Source organism: Cavia porcellus, unplaced genomic scaffold (genome assembly GCF_034190915.1).
Source record: "Cavia porcellus strain 051 isolate PalLab524CR breed Dunkin Hartley unplaced genomic scaffold, mCavPor4.1 scaffold_29, whole genome shotgun sequence".
NCBI lineage: Eukaryota > Metazoa > Chordata > Mammalia > Rodentia > Caviidae > Cavia > Cavia porcellus.
Window position 1 is genome coordinate 4,593,026 of NW_026947512.1, and position 22,745 is coordinate 4,615,770.

Consider the following 22,745-nt stretch of genomic DNA (forward strand, 5'->3'; position numbering starts at 1 on the left):
GTACCCGCCTGAACGCACCGGCTAGGGAACGTAAAATCCCGAGGGGAGGAGCAGGGTCTGTGGGGACCACCCCCCGCCCGCCTCTCCGTCCGCGGGAGAGACACCCCCTCCCCCCCCCCGGCCTTCCTCCGGGCGGTGTCCGGCTCTCCCCGGCTGCCGGCGGCCGCCCCAGACCCAGGGCGGTGCCCGAACCACCAGCAGAGGGCGCTGCCTGCTCGTGCTTCAGGCGCCGCCCAAGCTTCCACCCAACTGCGCAGGCCCGGAGGCTTGCACCGCGCTGCCTAGCAACTGGTTGATTCAGCCCACCCTTCAAGGGAAAGCAGGCACACACACCCTCCCGGACCCGCCTCCCACTCCTGATAGATGAGCCTCCCAGCCAACCAGGCTTCGAATCTTCCTTACGTCTCGCTCCCTGGCCCCGCCCAGTATTGTTATTCACCCGTGACAAACGAGGTGCAGCCTCTAGCCCACTTCAAGGAAAGTGAGCTCCTGGAGCTCCAACTGAGCTGTTCGCCCCGGTTACGTGGACCCCTATTGATGTCGGGCAGTAAGCATCAAACTGAGCATAAGCATTAAAACAAACTGGTCTCTGAGCTTCTCAACTTCAGTCCAGCAGCAGAGGATAAGTAAAGGAGGGTGTGTTACATACCGGAAGCCCTACTAGTAAGTGGCAAGCAATCTGGCTTGATTAGGAGGTCTGCAGATGTTTCGTGGAAGAACTTGACAGCAGAAAAATGAGGAAGTTAGCTGAGCAGGGTGAGTGTTGTGGGTAGGAAATAGAGTCCCGATAAGAGAAAGTAGCCTTGCTGAAGAGGGAGGGGAGCAGGGAATAGGGAGAAGGTTAAGGGGGTGGGGGAGGAAGAAGTGCACACTTAAATCGGGAAGGTGGCAAAATCAGACTTATATTCTGTAAAGATCACTCTGAAGTCATTTCAGAGAACGCTTTGGAAGAAGTCAAGACAGGAGTTATAAATTAAACATTCTGCCATTAGTGATTTGTACTTATGTGAAAAATTTTCTTGCCATTCCGGATTATAGGTTCTCTGAAGACAAGGAAAAAATATTAGCAGGTTTTGTCTTTCTTTTGTTGCACCACAGATTATTGGATCTTTTATTGAGTGATCAAATGTATAGTAACTGCAAGGTTTTGAACCTAAGAACTAGACAAAACTCAAAATTGTCAGAGAGCACCTAATCTGTAGGTACAGTGTACGTCACATTCTGAGAACTGGTGGGCCTGTGGCCTGAGAAGAGCATCAGTCAGGATCTGTACTTTGACAATCGTTACACTGGGCTAAGTTGCTCACACTAACACTTCCTCAAAGTAGCTTGCTTTGGGGACTTTGGAAATGTGGGTTGGTGATGAATACGAAGAGTTAACAAGCGCCAAACTGAAGCAGTAAAGCAGTTTTTGGAAGAATGGCTGAGATAGATATTTGAGGTAGTGGTCTAGGGCTTCAGAAAGAAAATGTATTTAGTCAACTTTTTCTGTAATAGACCAGATAGTGCATACATATGGGCCATATGATCCCTGTCATAGTTCCTCAATTCTGCCATGATAATGCAAAATTAATTATAGAGACAATGTAAACAAATAGGCATGATTGTCTTTCCAAAAAACATAACTTTACAGACAATGGCGCAGGGTTGGCCCAGGCATCATATTTTTCTATGATTTCTAGAGGTGAGTGCCACTGGAGATGGAAAGTTTGGACTATAGAATACCTCAGGAAATCAACGAGGTGGCCTACACCTCTCCCCATCTATACCTCTGTAATACCAGGATCTTATAGGTGTTATGCAAATATTGAATCAAAGCTATCCATGAATGCAATATTAAATAGAACCTTGTAAGATCTCTCCACCAGGAATTCTTGATGTAACTCACAGAGAATCAAATAGTGGTGACCAAAATATCATTTTGTTTGACTGATTTGTATTCCTCTTTATTTTCCTCATTTAGTTGTGCTAGATATTATGCTAAGTGTTTTTCATATGTTCACACAGAATTCTCATAAACCCTGCAAGAAAGGTGACTTTTATTCTCACCTTAAGGATAAAGATATTGAATGTTACAGGTTGAATTCTATCCCTCCAAAAATGGTATGTTGAAGTCATAACGATCAGTATCTCAGAAATATTAGAATGAGATGAAATCCTAGGATAGGATGGACTTCAGCACGACTGGTGTTTTTATCACAAAACGGCCATGTGAAGACACAGACACAGGAAGAATGCCATATAAAATAGAGGATTAAAGTGACATATTCTATAAGCCAAGGATCATCTGGAGCTACCAGAAATTAGGAAAAAAGCATGGAAAAAGTTTCTCTCAAGAATGTTCGGAAGAGCTTTTTTCCATTGATATCATCTTGATTTTGGATTCTGGCCTCCAGAATTGTAAAACAATAAAGTTCTTTTAGTGTAAGTGACTTGAGTTTTTGATACCTCCGTATGTCAACTGTAGGAAATGAATGTACTGAGATTCAAGAATTTGTCTCGTGTGCAGGGTCACCCAACTATTTTGAGACAGAGTTAGTATTCCAATCCAGGACCGCTTGGGTCCCAGATCTATGCTTTTTTGATAATGCTGGCATGAATCCGTCTTTCATTTTACTTTACTGTGAGAAAGTAATGTAAAAGCCAACATTGACTCATATGAGAAAAATGATTCCTCCTTTTCTTTTCTCACTCTGCAATATTTTTCTTGTGAACAACACTCCTTTCTTTCTCTAGAAGAACTCTACTGATGTTTAAAGATGTTTCTGTTTCTAATGCTGTCTTATATAGTCACAAGCTGCAAGTTCTTTTTACTCTTTAAGAAATCTCATTTTGTTAACTTTTACTGGTTTTTAATAAAGGACACGACCTATATATGGCATACTTCTTTCACAAATTCCTCTTGACCCATGCCTTAGTGACGGTCTCTTCAGTGTAATCAATAAATGCTTCTAGGTGATGTTTCCTGGAAAGTGAGAGAAGGTAAAGTGAGAAAAAGTACTTTCAGGCTGTGTAAAATGGGTTATCTCCATTTTCAGCCTGAAACGACACAAGCAATGACACAAGCAATATTTACCCTATTTTCAGAGAAACTCAGGCTCAGAAAAGGTTAAATGACATGCTTGAGGTTCAAGATTATATGAAGATTTCAAATATTCCTGTCTCCAAAGTTTGTGTGGCTCAAAAGATTACTTTCCCCCCTTTGCCTTTGCCATACAATTACTCTCCCCATCTTTGGTCACCTTAATATGACCTTAATTTGGTCACCTTAATTTTGGTCACCTTAATTTGGTATTACCAAATTAACACTGGCTTTTCCCATTTCCTTCCCAAGTAGTCACTTGGAATTTTCATTTTTTATTCACGTGTCACTAAATCTTTATACCTGTATCATTTAGACTTTATTAGAGGAATGGATTTAATATAAAAATATATTATATAAAGGATTTACTAAGTGGGTTTACAGTGGCCACCTATGGAGTCAGGAGTAGAAGAATGTAAAATGGTCACATGCACACTAGGGAATCTGGGGACCCAGTTGAACTCGAAGGCTGGAAGCTGATTGTAGAGTCCTCAGTCCTTGCTGGAAAGCCGAAGAGTCTGTGTTGGAAAGTGAAAGAGTCTGGAAGCCTGAAGGAAGTGGAGATGAATATCCAAAGGCAATGGTAATGACTGGAGCTCCTCTGAAGGCTTCCTTCTTCTTTCCCTTTTTATTCCATCCAGGCTGCAAGTCTATTGGTGGGAGGCACCCACATCCAGGGTGGGTCTTCCCTCCTCAATCTTCAGCTTACCTGTCAGTCATTCAGATACATCCAGAACTGTGCTCTACTAATCCAGCAGGCATTTGTTAGTCTAGTCAAGTTAATGTCATGATTGACTATAACAGTTCTGTCCCAAAATTGGCTGGGTGTAAGACTGTGAAGAAATCTTCTCAGGCATGCTTTTATCTTTGATCACTTGGCAAACTTTAACAAGGCCTTGTGCAATACCTTGGACAGTGACAATCTTACCTAACCAATCTCTTTTCCTGCATCCTTAAAGGTTGAGATGTCCCGATATATGAAATCTATCTACCCTTTCCTTTCCCCTGGGCCTTTCCTCCTATCCTTGTCAGTCTCTTTGGAGATCTTTCTGTGTTTCAGATCTATTATCTTTCATCCTTCTACCTTCCCCGCTGCTTCCTCGCTACTTACTAATATTTCTTCTTCAAAAAATTTCTTTAATCTATTCCTCATGTCACTACCCACTGACCTGCTTTCTATCTTTTTTTCTCTCAGGTTTGGAGAGCAAAGTGTAATTTCTTTGTCAGCAAATCCACTGCAGTCAGATTTTGCTCTCATTTTCCACTGAAACTGCTCTAAAATTACACAAAAGCTACTTAAATAAAAACCATTGTTAGTGAGAATGTAAAATCAGATGTCATCAAAGCCAATGCAGGCTTTGAAGTGAACATTCTACTCCATTTCTCTGCTCCATTTGACAGTTTACATGGTTCCATTCTGCTTAAGGGTCTCTCCTTCTTTTGGCTTTGGAGGATTCTCTCTATCTGTGCTCCTCTTGCTTCCTTGTTATTTTCTTCCCTCTACTTTCTAATGTGCTTGTTTCTTACTGCGTGCTGTCCTGCAGTAAGAAACAAGCCTGCCCTGTCTCTACTCTACTGCAGAGTAGAACATTCTTCTGCTCTGCTAACTCTAATTAGTACATTTATGTGTAGCCATGCATCTGTGTCACATGTGGGTCCTCACTCTTCCCAGCATCTTTCTGCAGTATGTGTTTCGGGCACATTTGTCAGGAAACCCACAAGAATGTGTCGGTTTATATGTGGGTTCTCCATTGTGTCCCATTGGTCTCTGTGTTTGTTTTTAATGCCAGTACAGTGTTTTGTGGTTTCTATGCCCCTGCTGTATGCCTTGAAATCAAGTACTGTGATGTTCTTGCATGACTCCTTTTGCTTTGGGTATTCTTAATTGTTAAGAATTTCAGAATTTGTTTCTTCTAGTTCTATAAAGAGTTTCATTGATATTTTAATGAGTATTGCATTGAATTCATAGTTGCTTTAGGTTATGTGGACAATAACAATAATAATTCTTTAAACACATGGTTGTTGAAGCTTTTTATAGTTTTTAGTATGTTTATTTTTTCATCAGTGGTTTTTGTTTGTTTTTTGTGTACTGGGATGGAACTCAGGACCTCATGCTTGCCAGGCAGGCACTCTGCTGCTGAGCTATATCCCCAACCTTCGTCAATGTTTTCTATATTCATTGTAAAGATCTTTCACTTAAGTATATTTCTAGGTCTTGCTTTATTTTGTAGTTATTATGAATAGGATTGCTTTCTCAGCAAATCATTATTGTTGTATAGAAAAGCTACTGATTTTTGTACATTGATTTCATCTCTGGCTACTTTACTGATTTTCATTATCAGTTCTAGTAATCTTTTGATGGAGTCTTTAGGATTTTTCTCCACATCGAAACCTCTCATCTGTAAACAGGGTTAATTCGACTTCAGACCATTCTTATTTGTGTGCTCCTTATTTCTTTCTCCTGCCTAATTATTCTCTCTAAAGTTTCTACTAATAATGAATAAGAGAGTAGACACCCTCATCTTATTCCTGTTCTTAGATGAAATGCTTTCAGTTTCTGTATACATAATGTAAGGGGTTGTGGGAATCTTAATATATAGCTTTTATTTTGTTGCAGTGTAATCATTTCATACCTAATTTATTCAGTGCTTTTTTCATGAAGGGAATGTTAAATTTTACCCAGTGCTTTCTCTGTGTCTATCGAAATAATCATGACTTTTTATCCTTGATTTTTTCATGTAGTTAATTATGTTTATTGACTTGAATATGTTGAACCATTCTTGCATCTCTTGATTGTGGCATATTATTTTGCAGATGTGATGTTCAATTTTATTTGCTCTTTTTTGAGGATTTTGTGTCCATATTTCCAGGGATACTGTGTATATTTTTGTTGTTTTTGTGTCTTTGTTAGGTTTTGGTAACAGGGTAACATTGGCCTCATGCACTGAGTTTGGAAAAGTTTTTTCTCAATTCTTTAGAATAGTTTGAGAAGAATTGTCATAAGTTCTTGTTTAAAATTTGGCAAAATTCAGCAGAGAAGCCATCTGATCCTGAGTTTTTCTTTGTTGGGAGATTTTTACTACTGATTCAATCACATTGTTACAGGCAACTAAGTTAGATAGAAATAGTATAGGCAGTCAGACAGGGCTGGGCCCTCAAAAGAGCCAGTGCAGAAGACCAGATACCTTGCAGCTGTGGGGGAGACAGATACCTCCACTGTGGGCCAGACCTCAAGACAAAAGATAAATCAAATGCATTCATATACTTCCCAAGATAAGCAACAGGAAGTGATATTCTAAATAGGTCTACCACCCTGAGGAAGCCCGGAGTCACCATCCCAACTCCCTACAGCAAGAGTCACTGTTCTTTAAGCATGAGTGCTTACTATGTGACTCGCTTCCCCATTTGTCCCCGATTTAATCAATTTTATGTGAGCAATTAATCTTACTGATTGGCCACAGTTCTGTCCCACCTTATGTCTGCCTTGCGAGTTCCCATGTTTTCCGCACCTTGGATCGACGGATCCAAGGATCCACCTTGGATCCATCTGGTGGTTTTGCTCAACAAAGTCTAGAGCCCACTTGGGACCACTTCTGTCTCTCTCTCTGTGTCAGCCAGAAGCTTGCTTTCTCTCAATAAATATATTTTGCTCCTCCATTGTTTCTAAAATTCAGTCTTCAATTTTAGAAAACAGGAACTCGTACCGGACATACAGTAGGTTGGGAGTTTCATTTCCCTATAGCAACGTTATTTGTTATTGGTCTATTCAGGTGTTTCATTTCCTTGTGGTTCAATTTCGGCATGTCTTGGCTGAAAGGATTTTGCTCTAGATAGAACGCTACAGCAGTGAGAGACGGGACCAAGGGACGTTTACCTTGAGGTCATTTTCCCTGCCCCTAGGCAATTTACCCGTGTCATGAAATGAATTCCAATGTACTTCTTGCACATCAGCGATGCCCCTTTAGGTACCACCCCAGACCAAAGCTATATATATGCCCCCCACACCACACATCGGGAGAGAAAGCCAGACCCAGTGGTCGTGGGATTCTCTTCGCATTCTTAGAATAAAGGCCACTTGTACTTTATATTTTCTCTCTTCTAATTGCGCCAAAAATCCTATCAGTAGTTCCCTGAAATTTGTCCATTCTAGATTTTTTGTGTGTTAAAACATAGGTTTTTCAAAGTAATCCTTACTGACCTTTTGTATTTCTCTGATGTCCATTCTAATATCTGCTTTTTCAATTCTAGTTTTATTTGGGATTTTGTTTCTTTTGTTTATTAGTCTAAATAAATATTTTCAATTTTATCTTTATTACCATGTTTCACTGATCTTTCATATTTTTTAATACTCAATTTCATTTATCTTTCTATGATCTTTGTTATTTTTTCTCTTATAGTAATTTTGGGTTTGGGTTTTTCAATTGCTTCTTTTTCTACTAATTGTGAGTTTGGTTTTGTCCTTGAGATGCAACATTGATTGGTTATTTAAAAATCTTTTCTTTTCTTTCTTTCTTTTTTGTACCAGGCATCAAACTCACAACCTTGCACTTGCCAGGCAGGTGCTTATGCCACTGAGCTGAATCCCCAGTAAAAATCCTTTTCTGTATATAAATACCATTGCTATAATATTACCTCTTAGTACCGCTTTTGCTGCATCCCATAAGTTTTTGGTATATTGCTTTGGAAATTTCATTTCTTTCAAGAAATTTAAAGAATTATCTCTGAGTTTTTCAGTGTTTCACTCTTCACAATGTTCATAGCAGATATTTTTTTTTTTCAGTCTCCATGTATTTGTGTGTTTGATTCCCTCCAACCCTCTCCCAGGGATTGAAACCAAGGCTTGTGTACTGGGCTACATGTCCATCCCCCATCTCCATCACTACTTTTTAAAAACGGTTTGAGACAAGGTCTCACTATGTAGTTCAGGCTGGCCTTGAACTCACAGTGATCCTCTTGCCTCAGTCTCCCGAGTGCTGGGTTAAGGATGTGCATCACCACATCCAGCTTTTTATTTTGAGACAGACTCTTGCTAACTCATCAGGATGCTCAGGCTGGTCTTGAATTTGCAGTTCTGCCTCAGCTGTCCAGAGTGCTGGGATTTCAGGCATGCACTGACATGCCCAGCTGTACAATTTCTAAAGCTTTTCTTGCTATTAACACTAGGTTCTATTTTACTGTGGTCTGAAAGGATACAGGATATGGTTTCAATATTTTGAATTTGTTAAAATATAGTTTGTGACCTAAAATGATCTATTCTTTTTAATAACTTGATTTTCTTATTTATTTTTTATTTTATGGAAAAAAACAAAATTTCCTAACAAGATAATAAGAGAATAACAATAATGAGTACATCGTGTATTGTTAGCTTTTAAGTAGTTTCTCAGAGAAGGTGGTCTAATCTTTTTTTTTTTTTTTTTTTTTGTCTTTTTGAGACAGGATTTCATCATGTAGTTCAGGTTGGCCTTGGGCTCACTTTGTAGCCCAGGCTGGTCTCAAACTCACAGTGATTCTCCTGCCTCAGCTTCCTGAGTGCTGGGATTATAGGCATTTGCCACCATGCCTGACTAAAATGTCTATTCTCAAGAAAAATTCCTTGTTCTTACGAAAAGACTTTATACTTGTAGCTCCTAGATGAAATCCTTGGAAAAGGTCTAAATTCTTTTGATCTGCAGTAAAATTTAGATCTTATGTTTCTTGTTAACTTTTTGTTTGTAGGATGAATCCATTGCTGGATGTTGGGTGTTGAAATTTCCTGCTATTAACATATTGGAGCCTATATCTCATTTTAGGTCTAATAGTGTTTGCTTTATAAAATTGAATGCTTATAAAATACAGTATTATATAGAATTAATATTCACAACAAATATATAGATTAAAAAGATTCTTGATAATCAGATTTTCAGATTATATTACTTTTATGTGCATAGAAAACATGCTTCAGTAACATTCTGAACCATCTCAAGCATTCTAAAGTTTGTGCTCATTTCTTGACTTGCACTAAAAGTATAGATAAAATACTGATTTCCACTTCAGATTTCTAAAAATTCCAGAAATCTTGACTAAGTCCAGCCACCTTGCCTTAATGAAATTAATGAAGATAACTTCACTAACAGAGGGAACAGAATGACTCAAAAAGACTTAAATTAGTTGGGCTAGTGTTGGATGTTTTGTTTCTTAAGCACCCTTATTTTCTGCTAACTGCATTTCGTCTTCTTGGGAACTATTTTGTTTCCCTTCCTACCTCTGCTATGGGTGGGTAAATTATATAAATTAAGTTACTCGGGACCCTATGGGAATATTCAAATAGAAATTGAGAAAAGGGATTCTCTCTTCTCTAACACTGAAGCTGAAAGGTGCTGGTGCTCTGGTTCCTGCTTCACAGAGGCAGGAGGACGGAGCAGGGTAAGGGAGGCAGAGGCCAAAGAGCCTGGAAAGCAAATTAATCCAGCTCTAGTCAATGCCAAGAGTAGCTATGTTCCTGATTTTTACTTAGCTTTATTATATAAGCCAGTAAGTCTCTTTGCCACCTCACTAATGTACTTTCCACCGGATTTGCTCACTTGCATCTCATAGTCCTGATTAAATACTAGCATATCTGTAGCGCAGTGCCCTACACTCAGTATTGGTGTATCTCAGTATTTACGTGCAGCTTAACCTACAGGTCATTGGATATTTTTCTTCCCTGAACTTCCAGATTTTGGGAACTTGCCACTTTCCATTCAGTGGCGTGTCACTGGGACCAAGCCAAAGTTTTTGTTTTAGTGTATGGATGAGGAAGCCAAGAGATACTGTAAAACGGTGAGTCTTATTTTAAAGGGAGGACTTTCTAATATAAATCAACATCCCTCTTAGGTGATAAGATGAAGATATGGAAAAGAAAGAAACAACTAATTGGGGAGATAGTTCCTTGGTTGTAAACAAAAAAGAAATAGAAAAGAAAGAGAGAAGACCCCAGGCCCGATGCATGGAAACAGACTCTTGTCAGTTCATTCACCATGGAGATGGAGGAGCAGTGACCACCAGGCAATGTGGTCCATTCGGTGATCTGTCACCCACCTGGGTTAGCAGTTCCTCATCCTTTGAGAAAAGGAGAAGTGATGATAGAAAGGAGAGGAGAATAGAGAATGGACCAAAAAATGCCTTTCTTCTAGTCACATGGAGTTGATATGCACTTGAAATATGCATAGTACTATGAGAACCTGAACTTTTTATTTCACTTAATTTTAAATAATTTTATTTTTTATTTTTATTATTTTTTAGTGCTCATACAAGGCAAGGCTGTGCCACTGAGCTACATCTCCAGCCCTAATTTTAATTAATTTTAGATTTAAAAATACAGTAGTATTATATATTTTTCCATTAAACGTAGCTTCATTACAGCAGGATTGTATTTCATTTTAATCATTGCATTATTTTGGATGTTATTGTATATGTATCAGACATGTGTATCATTTTCTAGCATTCTGCATCAATACATCACTGCTCTAGTGCTAATTTATTAATTCTGTTAAATGGTGGTTTTCTAAAATATTGTAATGCATTTATTTGAATATTTTATGCAGGCAGCATGAATTATAAGGTATCTACATAAACTGTAACTAGTAACTAAATTGAAATACATATTATTGTAATGCAATTACATTTTTAGGCCAAAAATGAATATTAGAATTTTTTCGAGTTGCAAACAACATTGCTGCAGAATCAAATGGAGAATCAAATGGAAATACAGAAGTTGGTTTCATGACCAGAAGAATAAGGAAAAAAACTGGAAGAAGGTATGTTGCAAGTTTTACAATGAATTGCATTTTACTGAACAGAGCAGACAAGCTATGTGTTACGTAAAAACAATTTAGGATAAGAACATGGACATTTTCAGCAAGTATATTTATAGCTTGTATCTAGATGGCCTCACAAAGGCTTTTATGGTCATAGACAGAGCTTTTTGGAGGTGGCTGGATTGACTCATGGTGCAATGCTAGGATTAAAGGCTCCAGGAGTAAGGGTATGAGTGCTGCCTGCCCAAGAGTGGGTAGCCTGGATAAGATACAGGGACAGAAAGACATGTGTTGCTTATTGTTTGGTTGCTTTTGTTTTCTTCTTCATGCCATGAGCTGTTTCTTCTCTGTGATGCCTTTCTGCCATGCCACCCTGCCCTGGAGTCAACCAACTATAAACTGAAATCTCTACAAACTGTGAACTAAATAAACCTTTATTCTTTTAACTTTCAGTGTTGAATATTTTGTCCCAGCAATAAGAAAAGTAAGACAAAGTAATAGTAAATTTGGTCAATAATCAGAAAAGGAGTCATCAAATTAATTGCTTAAGATTGTCATAAATTACCAAGAAGCTTTAAAATCATTTTTAATAAGGTGTGAGCTTGTAACATTAGCCATTTATAAAACAGCTTGGATGTTCACTGTCTCTGTCCCTCTGTCTCTCATGGTGTAAGAAATTATTATTTGTTATGAAAATTATGTTAAATTTTTCTAGGAAATTTTTCTATGTTAAAGAATTTTACAAAAAGCAAAATGTCTTTAGTTATTAAACCATCAAACATTTTTCGATACAATAGAAGACCTTCCTAAGAGTGTCAAAGATTAATTATCTCAAAATTTGAAAAGTTGCTAAATAAAAGAATTTCCTTGCTTAGTGACTCTGTATGACAAATATTTTAAAATATTTGTGTTCAGATCTTAGAGGCAAACTGTCTGAAGAGTGCTATGGGTACACTTTTCTTCAGAATACATGTGTGAATACATATGAATCACTGCTGGTGTATGGAACTGTTGAAAGATATAAGAAAAATAAATTTAATGATCTTACATTTTCTGCCATGAATGTTGGCTGAGTAATAGAAGGGTTTTACAAAGATTTATACTATTAAAATACTACAATATTTTAAAACACAAAGCATGTTTACTGAAACATTCATTCATCAAAGAAAAAAATAACCTTCGGGTATGGTGACGCACATCTGTAACCCCAGGACAGGAGGCTAAGGCAGCAGGATTACCGCAAATCTGAGGCCGGTCTGGACTACCTAGGAAGACCCAAATCTCAAAAAAAAAAAAACCTCTGCTGTCCATGATTTCTCACTGATACCACAGTTCTTACATAGATAACTAAATGTGAAGCTCTAAATGGAAGAAAAACTTGCAAAACACTTAGCTAGTCAGGTATTTATGTTGAAAAAACTGACCTTTCTCATAATAAAAATAATGATTTTTACATTTTTACCTGACCTGAATCAAGATACAAAACTGTATGTTATTGGCAGTGTTATATAAATTAACTGCTGTGTTGTATACATTAGCTGCAAATACTGCAGGAAAAAAATTTAAAGAAGTTTGTCAATATTTATTAATTTAAAGTTGCTCCCTATATAATACCCTTTAATGTGAGGCTAATATATAAGATTTGGTAAATTTACTAAACTTGAAAAACATCATTTTGATCATGAAATGCATTTACTTCAAAGTGAAAACAGTTCTCAAAGGATGAATAATTTAGTTAATGTGCATGAAAATTTTAACAGGATGTGATATCGTGTCCATTACTGGAAAACGTTTAAGTACGTTTGGCACAATTTGGGTACGTAAATCTATTACTTCAGCTGTAAATTTTATGAAATTTAACTACAAATCGAGTGTAATTAATGAAACTTTAGTGTCTGCATTGTGGTGTGCAACAAATATACAGCACACACCCGATTTCCAGGACAGCATGACAAAAACCATGAAAAACATTGCGATAATTTTTATATTAATGACATAGTAATAGCTCATTAAATATTATTAAAATTAATGTGCACATGTTTATACCGTATTTACTTTTAAAAATGTAGCTACTAGAAAATTTTAAAGTAAAAATGTGACTTTTATTGCATTTCAATTCGACAGCACTGGTCTAGAAGGGAAGGCATGCAGATGATCGTGTCAGTTATGCACGGCCAGCTCTTGAGCATGCAGACCACACCTTGGTTAGCTTTGCTTTTCCCTCAGCAGTTACTTAATTTTAATCCACTAGTTAATCAAAAAAAGTTTGCTAAATTAATTTTACTTAGAGCATTATTTTCTGTCATGAGAAGCTATTCTGATCATACAGATCTTAGACTATTGCCACCAATGACTGTCAAACTTATATTTATAATTTTATTTTTCAGCCACAAGGATATATTTTCCACTCCTCCATCATCTCTTGGGTATCATTTCTTGAACATTTTTGATTTCCCTGTGAATTCACCATAGTGCCAAATATTTGAAGGTACTGAGTTTTGTCTATACTGATTTCTGCAGTCAGAACTGAGGTAGAATGCAAAGCTATCAAGACCAATCCTGAGGGAAAAGAGAAGTGGGATGGTAAGCAGAAAAGAAATATCTTAAAAACAGAAGTGGGTGAAAATCTAGTTTATGAAACAGGAAATGCAACTGAGAGTTTAGCCATAAATACAAGCTATTGTAAGGAAGAGAAGCTTCCAACAGAACAAGGTAAATACAAGGTCATAGAAGCACAATCTCTGCCTCAGTAATGAACAACAGGGCTGGAGGGTTAGCTCAGGCATGGAGCACTTGCCTAGCCTGTGAGAAGGCCTGGAGTCTAGACAGAATGGCCAAGTCAAAAGGAAACAAGTTACACATATTTCTGAGGATCTGGATTGAGAAGGTCTCTAGAATTTTTTTCCACCCTGAATGAGCCTGAGATAGAACACTATTTCTGATTTATTCTGCTCTATGGAAGGAGGTGCACCAGAATGGTAACAAGTTCTTACGTGATCTTTCTTCACTTTACTCAAGAAAGCACGGTGAACGAAAGAGTTACGAGTAGGAAGTTTCTCCCCTAGCCTGATCCTTCTTCTTGACAGAAAGTAAAGAGTTCGGACGGAGTTTTAGTTAGTTTCTTCATTGCTGATACACACCTGACACCTGCAGCGTGCAGAAGGAGAGGTTTATTTTGGCTCTCAGGTTTTAGTGCACTGGCTCCAAGGCAAGGCAGCATGGCAGAGGAGGAAGAGCTCGGCATGATGGCAGGAAGCAGAGAGAAATCAAGAGATGACAGAAGGAGAGACATCATCCCAGCCATGCCTATAGAGACTCACCTCCTCCAAACAGGCTTCACCCTTCAACATCTCAGCTATAAATTTATCAGAGAATCGACCCACTGATGAGTATCACACAGCCATGATCCACTCACCCCTCAAAACCCCACTTATGAGTGCACGAGACTGGGGGGGCATCTAAATATAAACCATAACAGATGGGTTCCTGTGACTCTTTCAGAATTTGAAGTACGTGTAAAATATGTTTTTGCTGCAGTGTGGGACAGCAAATGCCAACACCTAGAAAGCTATAGCAGTCAAAATGAAAACATCTTGTTTATTGGCATTCACAGTGCATAACTGTAATCACCCATTTATCTTGTAGCTTCTGTAGATGATAAAGTTTCTGTCTGTTGGGTAAAATATGCCAAATTTGTAGCTTTATAATATCAGAAGATTCCTTGGTTTATTTAATGTTCTGGCGAATTTTGGCCCAACAGGCTTAGATCTGCAATGCTTTAGCTGCTTACCTTAGAGGCCATTGTGACAATTCAATAAGATAACATGGGTAAAATGTCTGCTGCATATCTTTCTTCCTGTTCTTCCTTTACCCTTCTGGGAAGGATCAAGAAGGTCTTGATCCAGTTAAGATCTTCCAGCAGTGTTCAGGGACTGCTTTATGTACATAATGATAGTTCTGACAGCATTTGATGTGCTCCCTGTCTCTTATCTAAGGTAAGCATTGCCATCTTTCTTTCACAGATTAAGTAGCCAAGGCTTGAAAAGCAAGAGGTATAGCTAAAATGTTGTAGATCTGCGAGTCTAATTCAAGGTCTTTCTCCACTGCACGTTCCCCACACCGTTGTGTCTCACCATGAGATCCAAGAAGTTTGTGGAGGGCAACTCTGAGCTAACACTTCACCTTCCTTCCATATTAAACTGTTTTGCATTTCTGAAAGCCTCTTTTGGAAATTGTCACTGAGCATCCACCCACTGGAACACAAATGGCTAACGTAGATGTTTATGCAGTGATGTAAAAACATACTGTTGTAGTCAGGGGTTGTACACAGAGAACAATTCAGATCACGACATGGTGTTTATAATATTTTTATAATGGTCACTGGAAGTTAACACAGGAGAATGCAGGAAATCTATCCGCAACACCAATGACATAGATTAGTTAAGAGTCTAAACCCCATGGCAATGTCCCACATGAGTCCAGATAAAAACCCAGAGTTCAGAACAATGCCTCCACGAGTCCAACTGGAAGTCCAGAGCCCACAAGAAGGACTCACGCCAGTCTCTTTTACGGATTCATGCCGGGAAGACCCAAGGGTCAGCGGTGGAAGCCAGAAAGTGTATGCCAGCAGGATGAAGGAGCTGTGCTAGTGGGATGAGGGTTCTACACTGGAGCCGAGAAGTCACACTCACAACAAAGAGCAGGGCTAGCCTGAAAGGCACCACTGCTGTCCTCAGCGACATGGAGGCCCCGAGCTCCTCCGACGACAGCCACAGTCGGGTACGTGCCAGGAAGCAGCGTGAGGAGTTCATCCTGGAGACCAGGCAGCACATGTCTTCCCCTAAGGAGCCAGGAAGCAATGCTCCATGTGAAGACCAAAGCTTCTCCAGGAGAACCAACAGCTCAGACAGCAACTCGTAGGAGAACCCACAATGTCTCCTTAAAGCCTCAATCCCTCTCGACACCTCTCTTCTTCTCCACCTATTTATCCTGGCAACTCTCCTCAGGTGGAGCATCTTCTCTCAATGTAATCCAGCTGGCGTTAAGTTGACCACCAGTTTTCAAACCATAACACATACTACCAGTCAGAAAGATACACATGGAAACAGTGATAAGAAATATCTCTGGGTATATACAAGTCAACTGTGCATGCTGTAGTTTATAAAGGTGAGCCACCAATTCCATCCTGAGCTTAAGCGATACTTCCTGGCAATTCCTGACTTTGTTTTTCCCTGACCTTCTGGTACTCTAATTCAGATTCAGCTCCCTAGTTGATCACTTTAACCTCAATTTTGATTCTGAGGTTCTGGCAGTATATGTGCTACAGTACTTGAAAGTTTGATCCTAGTTTGACTACTTGAACTTCCTCTATCTCTTTGGCTCCCAACTTCCTACTATGCCTCCCATAAAAGCTTCCCACCCTAGGCTCAATCCTGAGGAACACAGTCTGGCAACAGCCATTCATTTGACTGTACTGGCAGTCAAGAGTTAGGGTGAGAAAACAACTGGTCTGAAACCTGTAGCTGTGAAGGGACTCTGGCAGCTCTTCTGGTAAAATGAATTTATCCATGGCATATTCCACCTACAGTTTATGGAAAATGGGATTATGTGAATGTATAAATAAGAACTCTCCAGAGAAACAGAACCAATAGGCAATATAGCCACAAAGATAGGGCTAGAATGGAAGGAGGGTCTCTATACCTACAAGATTAAGTAAAAGGAATTAGCTTCCGTGATTATGGAGGATATCTGCGGTTGGAAAGTTAGAGACAGGATAATCAAAGGAATAAGTTCCAGTCTGAAAATCAACAGTCTTCACACCCAAGAACAGCTGAGTTTTCAGTTCCAGTCTAACAGCAGAACAGACTGATGCAACCAACTCCCAGGCAAGAGGACTCCTCTCATCTTTCTGTGATATTCAGGCTTTTAATCGATTGGATGAGACCCACCAACATTAAGAAGAGGATGTGGAGGGCACTGTTTTACTCATTCTTCCATTGAGCCATTAATTTCAACTAGAAATAACCCTAAAACTTCTACCTAGAACATACAAAGAATTGAAACAAATCAGACCCCCAAAATTCAAAGATCTAATCCAAAAATCGCCATCTGAGATGAATACACATTTCTCAGATGAAGAAATAAGAAATGGCAGACAAATATATGAAAAAATGTTCAACATCACATGCCATTATAGAGATGAAAATTAAAACAACACTGAGATTCCATCTCACCCCAGAACGAATGGCTTCCATCAAGAAATCAACCAATAATAAATGCTGGAGGGGATGTGGGGAAAAAGGAATCCTTCTCCATAATTGGTGGGAGTGTAGACTGATGCAACCACTGTGGAAATCAGTGTGGAGATTCCTCAAAAAACTAGAATGAGAGGTTCCATTCAACCCAGCTCTTCTCCTTCTGGGTTTCTTCCCAGAAGAATTAAAACCATCACATCACAGTGATATATGTGTACCCATGTTTTTAGCAGCACAATTTTAATAGTTAAATCTTGGAAGCAACCCAAATGCCCATCAACCAAGGAATGGACAAAGAAAACGTGATTCTTAATATGATGGAGTACTACTCAGCCATAAAAATGATAAACTGGAGACTTTTATAAGTAAATGGATGCAGCTTGAGACCATATTCGTAAGAGAAATATATCAGGCTCATGTGTATAAACATCATATTGTCTCACTGGTGTGACAAACTGAGTGAGTAAATAAGTTCTAAAATGTACAATAGATATTGTGAAATGGGAAAAAATTGTTCAAAAGTAAAAGAAAGCAGGATGAGTGGGAGAAAAGGGAAAAAATACAAATCATTTACAGTATTAGTATTAGTTCATTAAAAAGGAAGGTTTGTGATAATATTCTTTTTTTAAAATTTTATTTAAGGAGAAAAAGGAAAAAAGGGTACAAGTTATACAGAATTTCAAAAAAATAAACAGTAGAAAATCACTAGTTAATAGATTACATGTTGTCATCTTAGAAATAGTTGTTCAAGTTACAAAATTAAAGCATAAAAGTGGACATTCAAACAGTGAGACTGCAAACAGTTCTGTTCAGTGATTCAAAAAATTCAGTAATATAGTTATCTATCTTATACACTTAAATATACATGCAGTCATATCATTTAGAGCACTTTCTTTTCCTCTCTTTTTTACAATGACAATTACACATTTTGGGTTTCATTACTCCCGCAGTTCTTATTACTTTTTTTAAGAGAATAAAAACAAATATGACATAACAAAACAGTCAGTCAAATCAAAAAGATGGACATAGTACATAAAGTAAAAACAGAATACAAAACGATTAACAATGGTTACCATAATGCCTCTTGCTATCTTAAAAAGAATTGCCTATATCATCAGTTATAATAAAATTGAACAAAACAGTAAAGAACAAAGCCAATGAAACCAAAACGCTGGAGGCATTTCAAGGCTTCAAAAGAAGATAATAGTCAAACCAGAACGGGCATCATAGTGAAGCTTACTGTCTTCACCGTTGTTGCCTATACTCTCAAATTTGGTACTATCAAGCAAAACAGAATAGAGTAAAATCACTCAAAACAAGATGGTGAGAGCAATACAGGGTTTCGAATCAGGTTAACAGGAAATCAAAGTGGGTTATTATAATATATCCTGCTATTTTTAATTTATTTTCCCTTAATTAAAAAGATAAAAATAAAAAATAATAAAAAAGGAGATTGAGATAAAAGAGGACATAACAACAAAATAGCACAGGTCAGAACATAACCATTTAAGCAAAATAGTGTTTCACCACAAGATATCCCAACATAAAAGTGGTTACCATAGTGTCTCTTTCCTTGAAATCTTTTGAGTATAACTCCGTATACTGTAGCATCAAACATATCAAAACAATGTAAAACCATTCAAGAGAATGACAGTATTACAGGGTATTTAGAACCAACTAACAGAAAATGAACAATGGTTTCTGTATTATCTCCTTGTATACAAAAGTTTTTGTTTATATTATCACATATAATAAAATCCAATAAGATATAACATCTTAAGACCCATGGAGACAGAAGAACAAAAGCTTGATGGGACTTCAAAACAAGATGATTTTAAATGAGCACAAGCTATTATGATGTCCTGTTTCTTCCAAAATAGCTGTTCATAGCATCCAACCTTCTCTGCCTCATTTCTGTTGAGCTCTTTTTCTGTCATTAGTTGTCAGTTTGTCTTCTTCATTTTGCTTTCTGCTCCATTCATTGTGGCCTCTCTGCCACTGTTTTTGGAATCTTGGTATTTTTCTTTTTTAGAATGTCCTGCAGTATTCTCTGTAGAGTTGAATTGGTGGTTGCAACTTTCCCTAGTTCCTCTTTATCCTGGAAGCATGTTTCTCTGTTAATTTCTGGGGACAGTTGTGCAGGATATATCAATCTTGGTTGGAGGTTATTGTCTTTCAAAGCTTGAATTGTTTCACCCCATGCTCTTTGTGATTTGGTGGTTTGTGCCGAGAAGTCTACTGTAATTCTGATGGGTGTTCCCTTGTAAGTGATCTGTTTCTTGTCTCTGATAGCTTTTAATATTCTGTTCTTATATTGGATTTCTGGAATTTTGATTATTATATGCCTGGGTGTAGTTCTGTTTGGGTTGTAGGTGGCTGGGGTCCTGTATGCCTCATAGATCTGAGTATCTTTACCTTTTCCCATATTAGGGAAGTTCTCCTTGATTATTTCTGTGAATAGCCTTTGCAGTTCATTTGTTTGTATCCCTGCTTCTTCCTTTACATTCTTAATTCTTAAGTTATAGATCCTCTTATCTTCTAGCCTTTGTATTGTTACTGCTTGTTTCCTTGTTATTTTTAAGAAGTTTTTCCTTTCATGCTCCCAAATTACAAATCTGTCCTCCAGTTCAGATAACCTATCCTTAGTTTCTTTCAAGCTGTTATGCCAGCTTTAAATAGAGTTTTTAGTTTCCTGGTAATCTCTTTGAACATGATTCATGTTTTCTCTATTTTCTCCATCAAAAATTCTCCCTTTTTTCTGTTCTTCCATTACACCATCTGTTTTTTCTTGGGAAGTGCTTAGCATTTCTTTAACTATTTTACTTATATCTTGCTTTACTTGGTTAAATACTTCACTTTTGAACTCGTCTATGATGTTTTGGAGATATCACTTTATGTCTACTGGTGCCATGTCTGATATTGCATGTTTTCTGTCCTCATTTTCCTTTGAATTTACCTTTCCTGGATCAGTGTTCTCAGAATTGGGGACTGAGGACCCTTTCTTTTTGCTCCCATACTTTTTGTTCCTTCCATACAAGCGTATATATGAGGCCCAGTTTCTTTCTTTGTCTGTTACAGTTTGTTTGAATCATGATGGCTAGGTGTTCCCACCCACTGAAGTGTACTAGGGAGACACAGATCTGGGCAGCCTCTGCTGGGTCCGCCCCTCCAGGACAGTCAACCTGCTGAAGACTTCAGTGCATTAGGGTGCACTGCCAGGCACAGGATCCTGGTTTGGGCTAGCCTACTGGGTCTTAGTCTGTGGCGTCACCCAGGTCAAGTGCTCCCCACCGATCCTGCTTGAGAGGGGAATATGTGACTGAAGTCTGCAGCATCCTGTTCCAGCTAGTCTGCCCCATCCCAGAATGTCCTCTGTTGGAGCCTCATAGTCTATGGAAGGGTTCCCGTTCCTCTCACTCACCGCAGGTCGATGCAGGGCTCCCTGCCAGCTCTGCTCTCAATTTGGTCCACCGGTTCCTGCTCTCAGAGCTTTTGCATCTCTATCCCTACTGTGCTAATTCAGATGCAGCTGTGATGGCAGGAAATTCAAGCCACGGTTTCCAGAGGCGTGGGTTCCAGCTTCGGTGTTAAGACTTCAGCTGTTCCAGTCGTAGCACCAGGATTGCATTTCCAATTGTTTTCTCTCAGCTTAGTTCATTCCTGTGTTGGCAGTGTATGTCTACCCCTGCTTAGGACTCCCCACACCACACCATTCCTGGAATCTAAGCTGGCTATCTCAGAGAGCCTCCATAGCTACTGTTATCTATCTTCCATGTTCTCCCAGAAGTCCGGTTTGTGATAATATTGATTGGAGAAAATTTTGTGCCCATGTCTTGTACACTTTAAAGATAATATGTAATGTATTAACTATTGTTATTCTCCTATTATTTTGTTATGAAATTTTGTTTTACCTTTTTTCCATAAAACAAAAAAAAAAATACCCCTAAAGACACACTCAGAGCATGTGGTCAAAAGGTCTGTGTGCATAATGGTGCAGTCAAGTTGACACATACAACTGTACAACCATCACAATGAGAAAGCATAGCGCTCTTGTACAGCTACCTGTGCCAAGGATTCAATTTCCAAAGTTAATGAAGGAGTATTAGTATTTCCCAGAAGTTTTCTGAAGTCTTTACTTGGCTTGCCACTTTCCTTCTATACTACATCTCTACTGCATCTACTGCCACTTCCAGGAAGTGATTTTGATCTGGCCAGTGGGAGATTACCTTTACAGACCAAAAATGTGCCAGAGCTCCAGACTTGATGCTGAGAACTTATGACATCCTTAAAAACAAAACAAAACAAAATAGCCCTCATTTACTTTGTGAACCAGGGTCTGTTGCCCTTGACCACCACACTTCATGAGTTTCCAGGAGATTTGGTGGGTCTTCAGGTAAAGCTATCTTTGATTTTGGATAAAGGACTTAGCTTCCTTGTGCCATAGTTTTTACTTCAGTAAAACAAGCACATTAATAATATTTACTTGCCAGAATTGTGTAACTTTGCATCAAATTTATTCTACACCTGGCACATCATAAGCCCTGAGGCTGCAGTAGCTGTTAATGCCACTCTACTCTTGTAGGAATAAACAATAGAGGTCCTTTCTCTATGAACATTTCTCAGAGGCATGAGGCTGGGCAGTCAGTTTCTGCTCCTGTTTTCCATGTAGTTTCTTCTAATGAGCCATGAACCACGACACACTTGAATTCTCTTTGTGGTTTTTCCACTAACCTTTATATAGATACTGATGTCTGGTGAAATTATATATGAATAAACTCAAAGTGGATACCCCCAAAGAAGGTAATTAGGCTTTATTACACATAATTCTGCCTTCAAAGATACAAAGCAAATTCACTTGTGCTTTAAAAAATAAATTTTGCAATATAGACATTAAATAGTCAAACTGCAAAATCTTTTAGGTCTAACACCCTAGAGTTATGTAATTTGTGAATCCCAAGGATTAGGAAAAGCATAAGGAAATAAATATCTTCTCATGTGGGGCTCACATTCATAAATCCTGAACAATATTGCTAATAAGAAAAAATACAACAAGCCATAAGACTATTTCAAGAACACATTATCAAAATTCTGTGAGACATTTTGTTAAGTGACTCTACTGTAGTTCTGTAGCTTTAAGTTCAAGAAAGTTCTTTAATGGAGTTGTGTTAAATGCTTGGAGAAGGGATGAGGTGGTTGGAAGACAAAAGTGAACACTGTGTCCAGGTCTCAGTACATTTTACCCATCTCTGAAGTCACACTGCACATTGTCTGGGCCAGAGATTGATGAGACGCTGCTGACTCAGATGAGGACTCCATTCTCAGGGAACATCTTGATTAGCTCATGAGTGGAGCTGCTGGAGGGGATTAATTAGGCTTTTCATGTGACCCTCATCCACTAGGGCTTAGCAGCACCTGGCTCCCCCTAGGTACATATCAGAGGTGGGAGTGTCTAGAAACTTGTGCCTGGGTTTTTGCCCTAAAATGTTGCTGAGTTCTGTATTCTTTCTTTTGAACTCTTTAGATAATTAAACCTTGTATGAAAAACTCAATGAAGTCTGTGTTATGCCTTTTCAGCAGTCTAAAACTATAATCAAATTGTAATGGAGTCAGTCAAATAATCTATTCTGGGACTAG

The 22,745-nt window shown here is 38.5% G+C and overlaps 1 long non-coding RNA gene across 1 annotated transcript; it reads left to right on the forward strand.

Annotated features, from left to right (window-relative positions):
• Nucleotides 1-451: 451 nt before the first annotated feature.
• LOC134473971 (uncharacterized) lies at nucleotides 452-18,016 on the forward strand. The gene is made up of 4 exons (XR_010044486.1): nucleotides 452-756; nucleotides 9,777-9,880; nucleotides 10,731-10,857; nucleotides 13,245-18,016. It is a non-coding gene; the product is annotated as an uncharacterized LOC134473971 (long non-coding RNA).
• The last annotated feature ends 4,729 nt before the right edge of the window (nucleotides 18,017-22,745 follow it).